The sequence below is a fragment of the Pinus tabuliformis genome, chromosome X (genome assembly GCF_031772625.1).
Source record: "Pinus tabuliformis cultivar Carrire ecotype Pingquan chromosome X, CPIR1, whole genome shotgun sequence".
NCBI lineage: Eukaryota > Viridiplantae > Streptophyta > Pinopsida > Pinales > Pinaceae > Pinus > Pinus tabuliformis.
This window is the reverse complement of record NC_142308.1, coordinates 226408886-226419769: the sequence shown is the minus strand read 5'-3', so window position 1 is coordinate 226419769 and position 10884 is coordinate 226408886.

The following is a 10884-nucleotide window of genomic DNA, read 5'->3' as shown; positions in this document are numbered from 1 at the left end:
CAAAAAGGCACTGTGAAGTCCCTAGCAATTAAATGTTTTAAAACTCCGACTCTGACTCGGAAATGGATGAGGGTCGACTCCGACTGTGACTCTAACTCCATATTGACTCAACCAGTTTGATTTCAATGACTCGGTCATTGTAAAAAACACATTAAATATTTATTTTTTAATAAAAAAACATAATTTTAAAGATTTTCATTCATGTTTCCAAACACAAAGCTTTAGAATATAGATAGAAGACAACATATGATAAAAATAGGCTCATGATTATATCCATTATATCAAAATGGCACCCAGTGCACTGTCCAATACAAATTTCATACTTAGCCACCAATGGCAGGATTCTTTTTTGCCTCAGCCTATGGACAATCACTAGACTACAACAACAATAATACCAATTCTCTGCCCCTAATGAAGTCTCAAAACCCTTGATTTAATTTTGGTCAAGCTCCAGAACAATTAGAGGTAAATATGTATTTATTAGTCCATTGCCAGAACGTTTTCCTTTTTAAAAACATTGTATGGCTCAATGCATTGTTTCAGTTTTCTAATTAATGCCACTAGGATAACCATACTTCGGCCTTGTAATTTTTAAAACTTTCTCACAATGATAGATTACTTTAGGGCTATAAATGTGTAATAAACAACAACCCAACCATTGATATGTAGGAGACAAAACAAATTTTGACATATGTGCTTCAGGATTTTTGTCAAAGAGACGAGTCAGCCGAGTTGTTACCGAGTCGGCCGAGTCATTACTGAGTCGACTGACTTGTTACCGAGTCGAATGAGTCAATGACTGGCTCGGTAACAAACCAGCCAGTCGTTCTATTCTGGCCATCAAGCCGACCCAGCCAGGCATTGGCTTCTTCTGACTCGGCCGAGTGGGAGTCGACTTGGTTGTTTTTTAAAACAATGGCAATTGTACATTGTCTACTGCAAAGATATGGCTGAAAACACCAACTCTAGTGCTCATAAAATTCTATAAATTTATATCTAGGCTCCTGAGGCAAAACCCACAAAAACCCAAAAATGGTTTGGCCTGAATTTTACCTTCCAGAACCGACCCCCAAAAAGCCTACACTTTCCAATAGTTGTTGAAGCACGCTGTACGTCAAACCACCAGCAAAATCCTCCCTAGAAACTCTTGAAATGTAGCAATCAATTCCAACAATACTTCCCTTATTTCTCCCAGTAGAAAATAGCCTCAATGGCTAAAACTCTATCTCCCACGTACGCCCAGTTTCTCTCTTTTGTGTTGGCCATAGAGTCTGCCAAATCACTCTTGAATATTGTTGTCACTTCCAGCCCTCATACTCACCCAATATCCAACAAATCTATTCATCCTTCTTCTCCTAATTTTTCCCGGCAATAGCCCTTCGGAAGAATGCAAAAAAGGCCACACTAGATCCACTACCGTGCCCTCCAGAAATACGCATTGGTGGGACGAACTAAATACAAACGCTGGAAATATCTCTACAAATCTCCTCCGAATGATAATGGATGAACCTCTCTAGGGTGGCACTCAAAGTCCTCCAAAGATAGGGTGAGTTCTCCGCTTGGAAAACTCTTGCTAAACAGCAAGTGACTTGGCTAAATAGCTTGAGCAACAAAATCAAATTCGATAAGCCAAGAATGACAAATGAAGTGTGTTGCATTCCTTTTATAACTTTTGTGCAGCTTTTCTTCCCGCCTTTTATAACCTCTCATGCAATTCTAATCATTGGCTTAGGGAGTGTGTATTTCTTATGTATATGGTCCCCACATATCATTAACAAAACAAAATAAAATAAAATTAACTTGCCTCTAACTCCTAAGTCTTCTATCAAAAATCAAATGGGCCCCGTCCTCACCAAAATTGGCCCCCAAAATATAGAAACAAATCTTCTTCCAAAATAATTTAGGAAGGGACATTACAATCCCATAACTCCAAAACTTCATTTAGGACTTTGGGCTTGTACACTTTGGTCTCAAATAGGAGTGAAATTTGATGGGAAAGTTGTTTGTAAAAAGTTGATTTGCCCACCAAATACAGTTTAAAAAATTATTAAATCATCAAATATTCTTCGTTAAAACTGTGAATATGAGTCGAGGAGTTATGAAAACAATGAAATTTCACAGATAGGCCTGTTTTGATATTCCAAGCCTAGTCTTGCAGCTCCAAAACTTTATTTGAAACTTTGGACTTATGTACTTGGTATCACAGCTCAAACCCCATTACCTCAAAAGAAACATCGTAGTGAGAGAAGAACCTATCAATTATATAAACTCCCCACGTTACCTGACACCACACATTTCTCATGTAAATATTAAGCACCATGCACTAAGCCAATGATTGTCTTAGTGCCTTTTCATCTGGTTCTTTGGAGGAGAATAAAGTGATATTCAATGCACAATATGAAAAAGCATAGAGCCAATCATTGGCTTAGTGCTTATTATTTGCCATTTCTCATGGTTCTGCCGGCCTTACATAAAAATACTCCCTCTGATTTACAACAAGCGGAACCATAAAGTAAGATTGATGGAACCTTGAAACTCACAATTAAAGCAAATTTGCATAATGAATATGTGCTAGCAAAACCATGAAGTAGTGCTGATGGAACCTTGAAAGTAGAATTTAAGACGTGTTTGCATAACAAATAGGCATTTGCCCCAGAGTGGCTCCCCTCAACGAATCTTACATTATTGCCACCTGTGTAGAGTGTTCTCAGGAAATCAAACTGTGGATGGTATTGACTATGGAGCCATGTTGATGAGTCTGTGACTTTGTACATGCCAATTATGCAATGTTCATGCCCACCGGCTTATAGAACCCATGGATCTATTATCCTGATTCATGGATGCTAATTGTCCATACAATCTTAATGGATTTTTTTTAAACTGCGTTTAAATTTTGTATTTCGTCAAGGATCCATGGATTTAGATCCGATTTTGCTCACCCTGCACCATACGATATTGATTTGAATGGACTCAAAAGGAAAGAGTTAAAATACCATAGGGGAAGGAGCCAGAGGGAGCCATGCCAGAAGTTGGTGTTACCACTCTCATTAATAGATACAAAGAGGAAGTAGAACGATTGACCTTCACCTATGGCTTCCCTATTCTTTGGTCCTCACACACTCTACATAGCTTGGTTAAATTCTCAGTGATATGTCCCTTCAAAATTATCTTTAGTGGAGTTGTTCTTTCAAATATGATGTCCTAATAATACTTGAACACAACAAATAGATTTAGAGTTTTCAACTTCTTTGTAATTTTAAAAAGTGGGTTATTCTATTATTATATAAAAAATGGGTTATTATATTATTATATAAGATATAACTATTTTATAAATATTATAAATAGGTAAGTTACAATATGTCTCAGAAGACTTAAATCCAAGAAACTAATAGAACTATTTTATAAATGTCACAAATAGATTAGTGTCAACATTTCTCCTACTTGGAACCCAAAAAACTAGGTAAACAAATTATTCACCAAACCACTTAAGCTAAAATGCTTTGACCATATTACATTTATTATTAAACATTATCTTCCAACAAAATGCACTTTCGTTGTTGATGCAGACATTGTTGTCATAAGAATTTATTTCCCGACTTATCTAGGAAGGCGAATGGCATACTCCCGAACAATTTTCAGGCACATTATTCAAGGGGAATGGATAGAGTAATTGTACTATCCAAGTGATCTGTGTCTATTAAAAAATGCAATATTGTATATGAATAAACTTTGTATAGTAGTGATGAGCACCAATATTGTAGCAAGAATGTTGCAACTCATGGAGCTACCAACTTTACTTTATCAACCTGGGGTTCGTACAAACTTGGAGGTGATAGTGATGTATACACAAGTACAAGTGATGGTTTTGCCTTTTGTCACTATTTAGTTGGCGAGAGACCACTAGGGTTTTCAAGCCAGACTAATATGGATTCAGAAGAAGCTTGATTGCTGATAAAATAAAGAGAGATCTACTCTAGGAGAAAGCTTATCTACTGCAAATAAGGAAAATCACTTAAATCCTATGCTAAAAACATACCATTCTCTAACTAACTGCTGAGAAACTATGCTTTACAAGAATGCCAAGCCAATATGTATGAAATGCTACTATCTAAAGCATGGAAATTCAAGACATCAAACATCACTACTATGCATGTAAAGGATTGAAATAAATCTATTTTGTCCTTTTTATTCTTTTTCTAGAAAGTCAAGTGTAAACCCTAATCTCTTTTGGTGATGTGGCAGGTGGCTTAGCGATGCTGGTGGATGGTTGGGAGGTTTAGGAGATGATTGGGAGGTTTGGGAGACCCTTGGGTGACCTGGTGTGGCTTCCTAGAGGTTTTCCCTCAATTCGGCCTCAAAATAGGCCACTACAGGAAAACCTACAAGATGTACTAGAAACCTACAAGATTCCCTGTATTTCTACAGGATATAGCCGAGAGCAAAACAATGGTTGTTGGAGGTGATGTAAGGCTTAGGGAAGGTGGTGGATGGGTGGATTCACTCAACATGCTTGGAGGAATTTATATGTAAAATGATGAGATTGGTGGAGATTTTGGTGAAAGAAACGGGTGATTATGAATGGATGAAGTTGGAAGGTAGTTTCTTGATATGAGATCCCTTTAGATTTCTAAAGCACCTGCTCTGCATCAAACATTTATAATTGCCACATAGTCATGTAAACAAGAAGAATTCTAACAAGCTAGAAAAACAGAATTTAGTGAACTAGTTGTCTACTTCATTCATGAGGAAAATTGTTGAATAAAATGGAATCATGGATGAGATCTACTGAAAGACCGAAGATGGAAGAGATGACAACTAAATCCTACACTTGAAAAAAAGATTAAATGCTAGTTTAAGTACAGTAAACTCTAAATCTTATGAGGAAATGGATATCTGTCTTTTTAGGGCTGCTTAAGGATCTTTTCCTCAAATCATGATCCTTGAGGGAAGAGGTAAGGCCAAGACACCTACTGATATATTTGTGGTGCTCCTTTTATCTCTTCTAACCTGCTACTGAAGTAAAGCACAAATGCAAGCAAACTAATAAACAACTAATCAAATCCACAGTACTTGAAATGAAATACTTCTAGAGACAATTTAACCATGAATCTATGAAACTAAGCTAAGCATCCAGATAAAAAAAGAGGAGCCTTTATTGCTAGGGTTGGACCCTAACACAAGAGCTTTAGCCCTCTGAGTTAACTCAATGCTAGATCAAGAAAAATCTCATTTTCATTATCAAAACAGAAAATTACATCAATGTCTTCCATAAGTCTGGAGCTCAAAAATAACTAGTGTTTTTACAACAAAAATTTGAATCCTAATGAGGCTCTAAGCCTTTCTACTTATACAACTGAAGTCTCCAACGACTTCCTTAAATATAGGGAGGCTTGGCTCCCAAACTCGAGATGAAATAACTCTTTGTCTATCACTTGCTCGGTTGCCTTTTGATCTTCATGACTTGGTTGCTTGCACTCCGAGCTGGTGTGATTAATGGAGGAATATTTGAATGGGGGAGGAGTAAATGAGGAGGATTTACCTCCTACAATCTCTTTCCCTTGTCCCATTCGAGTTTCAAACCTTAGCCTTGCCAAAATTCCTTGATTTTCTCTTCTAAACCTACATTCAATGCATATTAGTCCACTAGGCATAATATCTCACTTTAACTCATCTCATTAAACAAAATGTAATAAAAACATGTAATAAGTTGTGAGAAGAGTTGATTTGACTAAGCTAGGAGGTGAATTAAGGCCCATATAATTACCTAATGATGAGGCTCATCATTACCCCCCTACTGAAATTGTTTCTCATCCTCTAAGCAACTCAATCAATATCCATGTCTTTCATAGCTCTAGTGGCCTCCCTGACATCCCATGCCTCTGCTATGGTTTCTTCTTCTTGTGCATAGAATCCTGCCTTCTTTTCTACCTCCTCCCACTGCCTTCTTTCTTCCTCTTCCTTCCTTCCTTCTAACATCCCCAAGAGCAATGGGGGACTGAGTCTCAGGCCAATCCAATTGACTTTGAGCCTTTGGATGGATTTCTTGTACATGGGTGTCCTGTTCAGTGCTTCTCTCATCCTTTGAGGAGAGTGGTACTCTCTGATCTTCAAATTGTATCACAATGTATTCCATCTCCTTAGGAAAGCTTGCATGTTGTCATCCCCTAATAATATGAACATGTCCTCAAAATGTGTAATTTCTTGCTCTTGGGTAGCAAGATAGCTGGGTGCAAGTTGAGGATCATTTGAAATTAAATTATGTGTACTAATTAGTGCCATTGGATTGGACTACTCAACTTTGATCATAAGAGGCTCTGTCATTTCTCTTGCCAGTACCTTCTTCATTTTTGCAGCCCTTGCTTCCTCATGGTTCATCCATGATGCCAAAGCCATCAACTGTAAATCCCCTAGCTTTGCATTAGGGTCCCATACATTCACGTCTGTCAAGGCCATGTTATGCAAATAAAACTCAGACATCTTGGCCCTATCTTCCAATGTGTTTCGATCACAAGGATCAATGAACTATCTATCATCTTAGAATTCCATAGTGTCTCTTTGTGCTAGGGTTTTGATTTGGAACTGCAACCACTGTTCCTTAAGGTATAGTGCATAGGAATTAGCTGGCATCCTGCACTGGATTGCTTCCAAAGAGAGATTGGCCATGGATGCCAATTGATTCTCTCTTTCTTGCAGAGGGGTACTATATCCCATTATCACAATAAACTTCAATTACTTTTTTCTTTTCCTACCAACTCGATTTTTTTATCCCGGGAAATAAACATGCGTGGGCCATCTCACGGAGTATGTGTCCGGACAATCCAAAGTCTCGATAGTTGGCTCTAGGTCTTCCAGTCGAAGAACAACGTCGATGGAGATGTGTAGGTGCACTATTACGTGGTGAAGATTGCAATTTTCTATGAATTTCCCATTTGTCATCCAATGATGACACTTTGCTTTTTTCCTCCAAAGATTGACGAATTAAATGATATTTCCGTTCCAGTGCTTGTCTCTTCTTCTCTCTCTGAATGAGACTCTTTCTCACCATAATAGTTCAGTTGGTACTATTACCTACCAGGAATCAAAATATAGATCAGATTTTAGATGGAGTAATATTATGTTGATTACTTTTTCTCTGTGGGGTATTGTCATTGTATCAATGACAATACCCCACAGAGAAATTGATGAAGAAGAATTAACCAAATTTACCTGATGTAGAGGCAATTAAAAAAGCTGCATAAGTGAATATATAACCTACGGAAAAGTGAGCTAATCCAACTAATCGTGCTTGAACAATGGAAAGGGCTACTGGCTTGTCTCTCCATCGAACTAAATTAGCTAAAGGCGTGCGTTCATGGGCCCATGCAAGAGTTTCGATCAGTTCCTGCCAATATCCACGCCAGGAAATAAGGAACATAAATCCAGTAGCCCAAACAAGATGCCCGAATAAGAACATCCACGCCCAAACAGATAAACTGTTCATACCAAAAGGATTGTATCCATTAATAAGTTGTGAAGAATTTAACCATAGATAATCTCTTGACCATCCCATTAAATAAGTGGAAGACTCATTAAATTGTGCTACATTACCCTGCCATAATGTTATATGCTTCCAATGCCAATAGAAAGCAACCCATCCAATAGTATTCAACATCCAGAAAACTGCTAAATAAAAAGCATCCCAGGCCGAGATATCGCAAGTACCACCCCGTCCCGGACCATCGCAAGGAAAACTATAACCAAAATCCTTTTTATCTGGCATTAACCTAGAACCACGTGCATCCAAAGCACCTTTAACTAGGATCAATGTAGTTGTATGCAAACCTAGAGCAATAACATGATGAACCAAAAAGTCTCCAGGACCAATTGTTGAGAACAATGAATTATTATTATCATTAATAGCATTTAACCAACCGGGTAACCATATGCTCTTACCTGCATCGAATGATGGACCACTTGTTGAAGATAGGAGTATATCGAAACCATATAACGTCTTACCATGAGCAGATTGTATCCACTGAGCAAATATGGGCTCGATCAAGATTTGTTTTTCTGGAGTACCGAAAGCAAGCATAACATCATTATGGACATAAAGTCCCAAGGTAAGGAAACCTAGTAATAAACTAACCCAACTAAGATGAGATATTATAGCTTCTTTCTGCTCCAACATTCTCGCCAATACATTATCCTTATTCTGTTCCGGATTATAATCCCTAATGAGGAATATAGCTCCATGAGCAAAGGCTCCTGTCATAATGAACCCGGCAATGTATTGATGATGAGTATATAATGCAGCTTGGGTGGTGAAGTCTTGTGCTATGAATGCATAAGCGGGTAAAGAATACATGTGTTGAGCTACCAAGGAAGTTATAACCCCCAAAGAAGCTAAAGCAAGACCCAATTGAAAATGAAGAGAATTATTGATTGTGTTATAAAGACCCTTATGTCTGCGTCCTAATAGGCCTCTTGGAGGAACATGTGCCTCCAAAATATCTTCCATACTGTGACCAATCCCAAAGTTGGTTCTATACATATGACCAGCAATTGAAAAAACAAGTGCAATAGCTAAATGATGATGAGCCATATCAGTCAGCCATAAACTTTGAGTTTGTGGATGGAATCCTCCGAGAAAAGTTAGAATAACAGTTCCCGCCCCTTGGGAGGTACCAAATAAGTGACTACTAGAATCAAGATTTTGAGCATAGAGATTCCACTGACCTGTGAAAAGCGGTTCTAAACCTTCAGGATGTGGTAATACATCCAAAAAATTATCCCATCTGACGTGCACTCCCCTTGATTCAGGAACAGCGACATGAACTAAATGCCCTGTCCAAGCTAGAGAACTGACTCCGAAGAGTCCTGACAAATGATGATTGAGACGGGATTCGGCATTTTTGAACCATGAAACACTTGGTCTCCATTTAGGTTGTAGATGTAACCTACCCGCTATTAAAAAGATGACAGAAAGAAATAGCAAGAAAAGAGCTCCAGCATAAAGATCTTCGTTAGTGCGTAAGCCAATGGTATACCACCATTGATAAACACCGGAATAAGCAATATTGACCGGACCGGGAGCACCTCCTCGGGTAAAGGCTTCTATAGCTGGTTGACCAAAATGAGGATCCCAAATTGCATGAGCAATGGATCTTACATGTAAGGGATCACGTACCCATGCTTCAAAATTGCCTTGCCAAGCCACATGGAACAAATTACCAGAGGTCCACAGAAAGATTATTGCCAACTGACCAAAGTGGGAAGCAAAAATTTTATGATAAAGGCATTCTTTGGTAATATCATCATGACTCTCAAAGTCATGTGCGGTCGCAATACCGAACCAAATACGACGAGTAGTTGGGTCCTGGGCCAAGCCTTGGCTGAACTTTGGAAATCTTGATGCCATATACTTTTCAAATCCTCCTAGCCTTTATCCTATTGCAATAATTCTTGCCAGGAAGAACGCCCATGTTGTGACGATTCCACCCAGAAGGTAATGAGCTACTCCTACAGCATGTCCCTGTACAATGCTCAAGGCTCTGGGCTGGATAGCAGGAGCAACCTTCAATTTGTTATGGGCCCAAACAATAGATTCAATGAGTTCTTGCCAATACCCACGGCCACTGAATAAGAACATTAAACTGAAGGCCCAAACAAAATGAGCACCTAAAAATAAAAGACCATATGAAGATAATGAAGAACCATAAGATTGGATCACTTGAGAGGCTTGTGCCCATAGAAAGTCACGGAGCCACCCGTTAATCGTAATGGAACTTTGTGCAAAGCTTCCTCCCGTAATATGAGTTACCACTCCCTGATCACTTATATTACCCCAAACATCGGACTGCATTTTCCAGCTGAAATGGAATATTACTACCGAAATTGCATTGTACATCTAGAATAAACCAAGGAAGACATGATCCCAGGAAGATACTTGACATGTTCCTCCTCTACCAGGTCCATCACAAGGAAAGCGAAAACCCAGATTCGCTTTATCAGGTATTAAACGGGAGCTACGGGCAAATAGAACACCTTTAAGTAGGATTAAAACAGTCACATGGATAGTAAATGCATGAATGTGATGTACCAAAAAATCCGCGGTTCCTAATGGAATTGGTAACAAAGCCACTTTGGAACCTACTGTCACCAAATCACCACCTCCCCAGGTTAAGCTGGTACTCGTTGTTGCACCAGGAGCTGTTGAACCAGGTGCTGAAGCATGAGTGTTTTGTATCCATTGCGCAAAGATAGGTTGTAATTGTATAGCAGTATCTGAGAACATATCTTGAGGACGTCCTAGAGCGCTCATAGTATCATTATGAATATACAGACCAAAACTATGGAAACCTAAGAATATACATACCCAGTTGAGGTGTGATACAATTGCATCACGATGTCTAAGAACGCGATCTAATAAATTGTTGTATTGAGTAGTCGGGTCATAGTCTCTTACCATAAAAATCGCTGCATGTGCAGCAGCGCCAACTATGATAAACCCACCAATCCACATATGATGTGTGAACAGAGAGAGTTGGGTACCATAATCAATAGCTAGGTATGGGTAGGGAGGCATCGAATACATGTGGTGAGCTACAACACTAGTTAAAGATCCTAACATAGCTAGGTTAACAGCTAGCTGAGCATGCCACGAGGTAGTTAAGATCTCGTAAAGACCTTTATGGCCCTCCCCCGTAAATGGACCTTTATGAGCTTCTAAAAGGTCCCTGAGATTATGGCCAATTAGCCAATTGGTCTTATACATATGACCGGCTATCAGGAAAAGAACTGCAATAGCCAAATGATGATGTGCAGTATCGGTCAACCACAGACCCCCCGTTACTAGATTTAATCCTCCACGAAAAGTCAAAAAGTCTGAATATTCCAACCAATTCA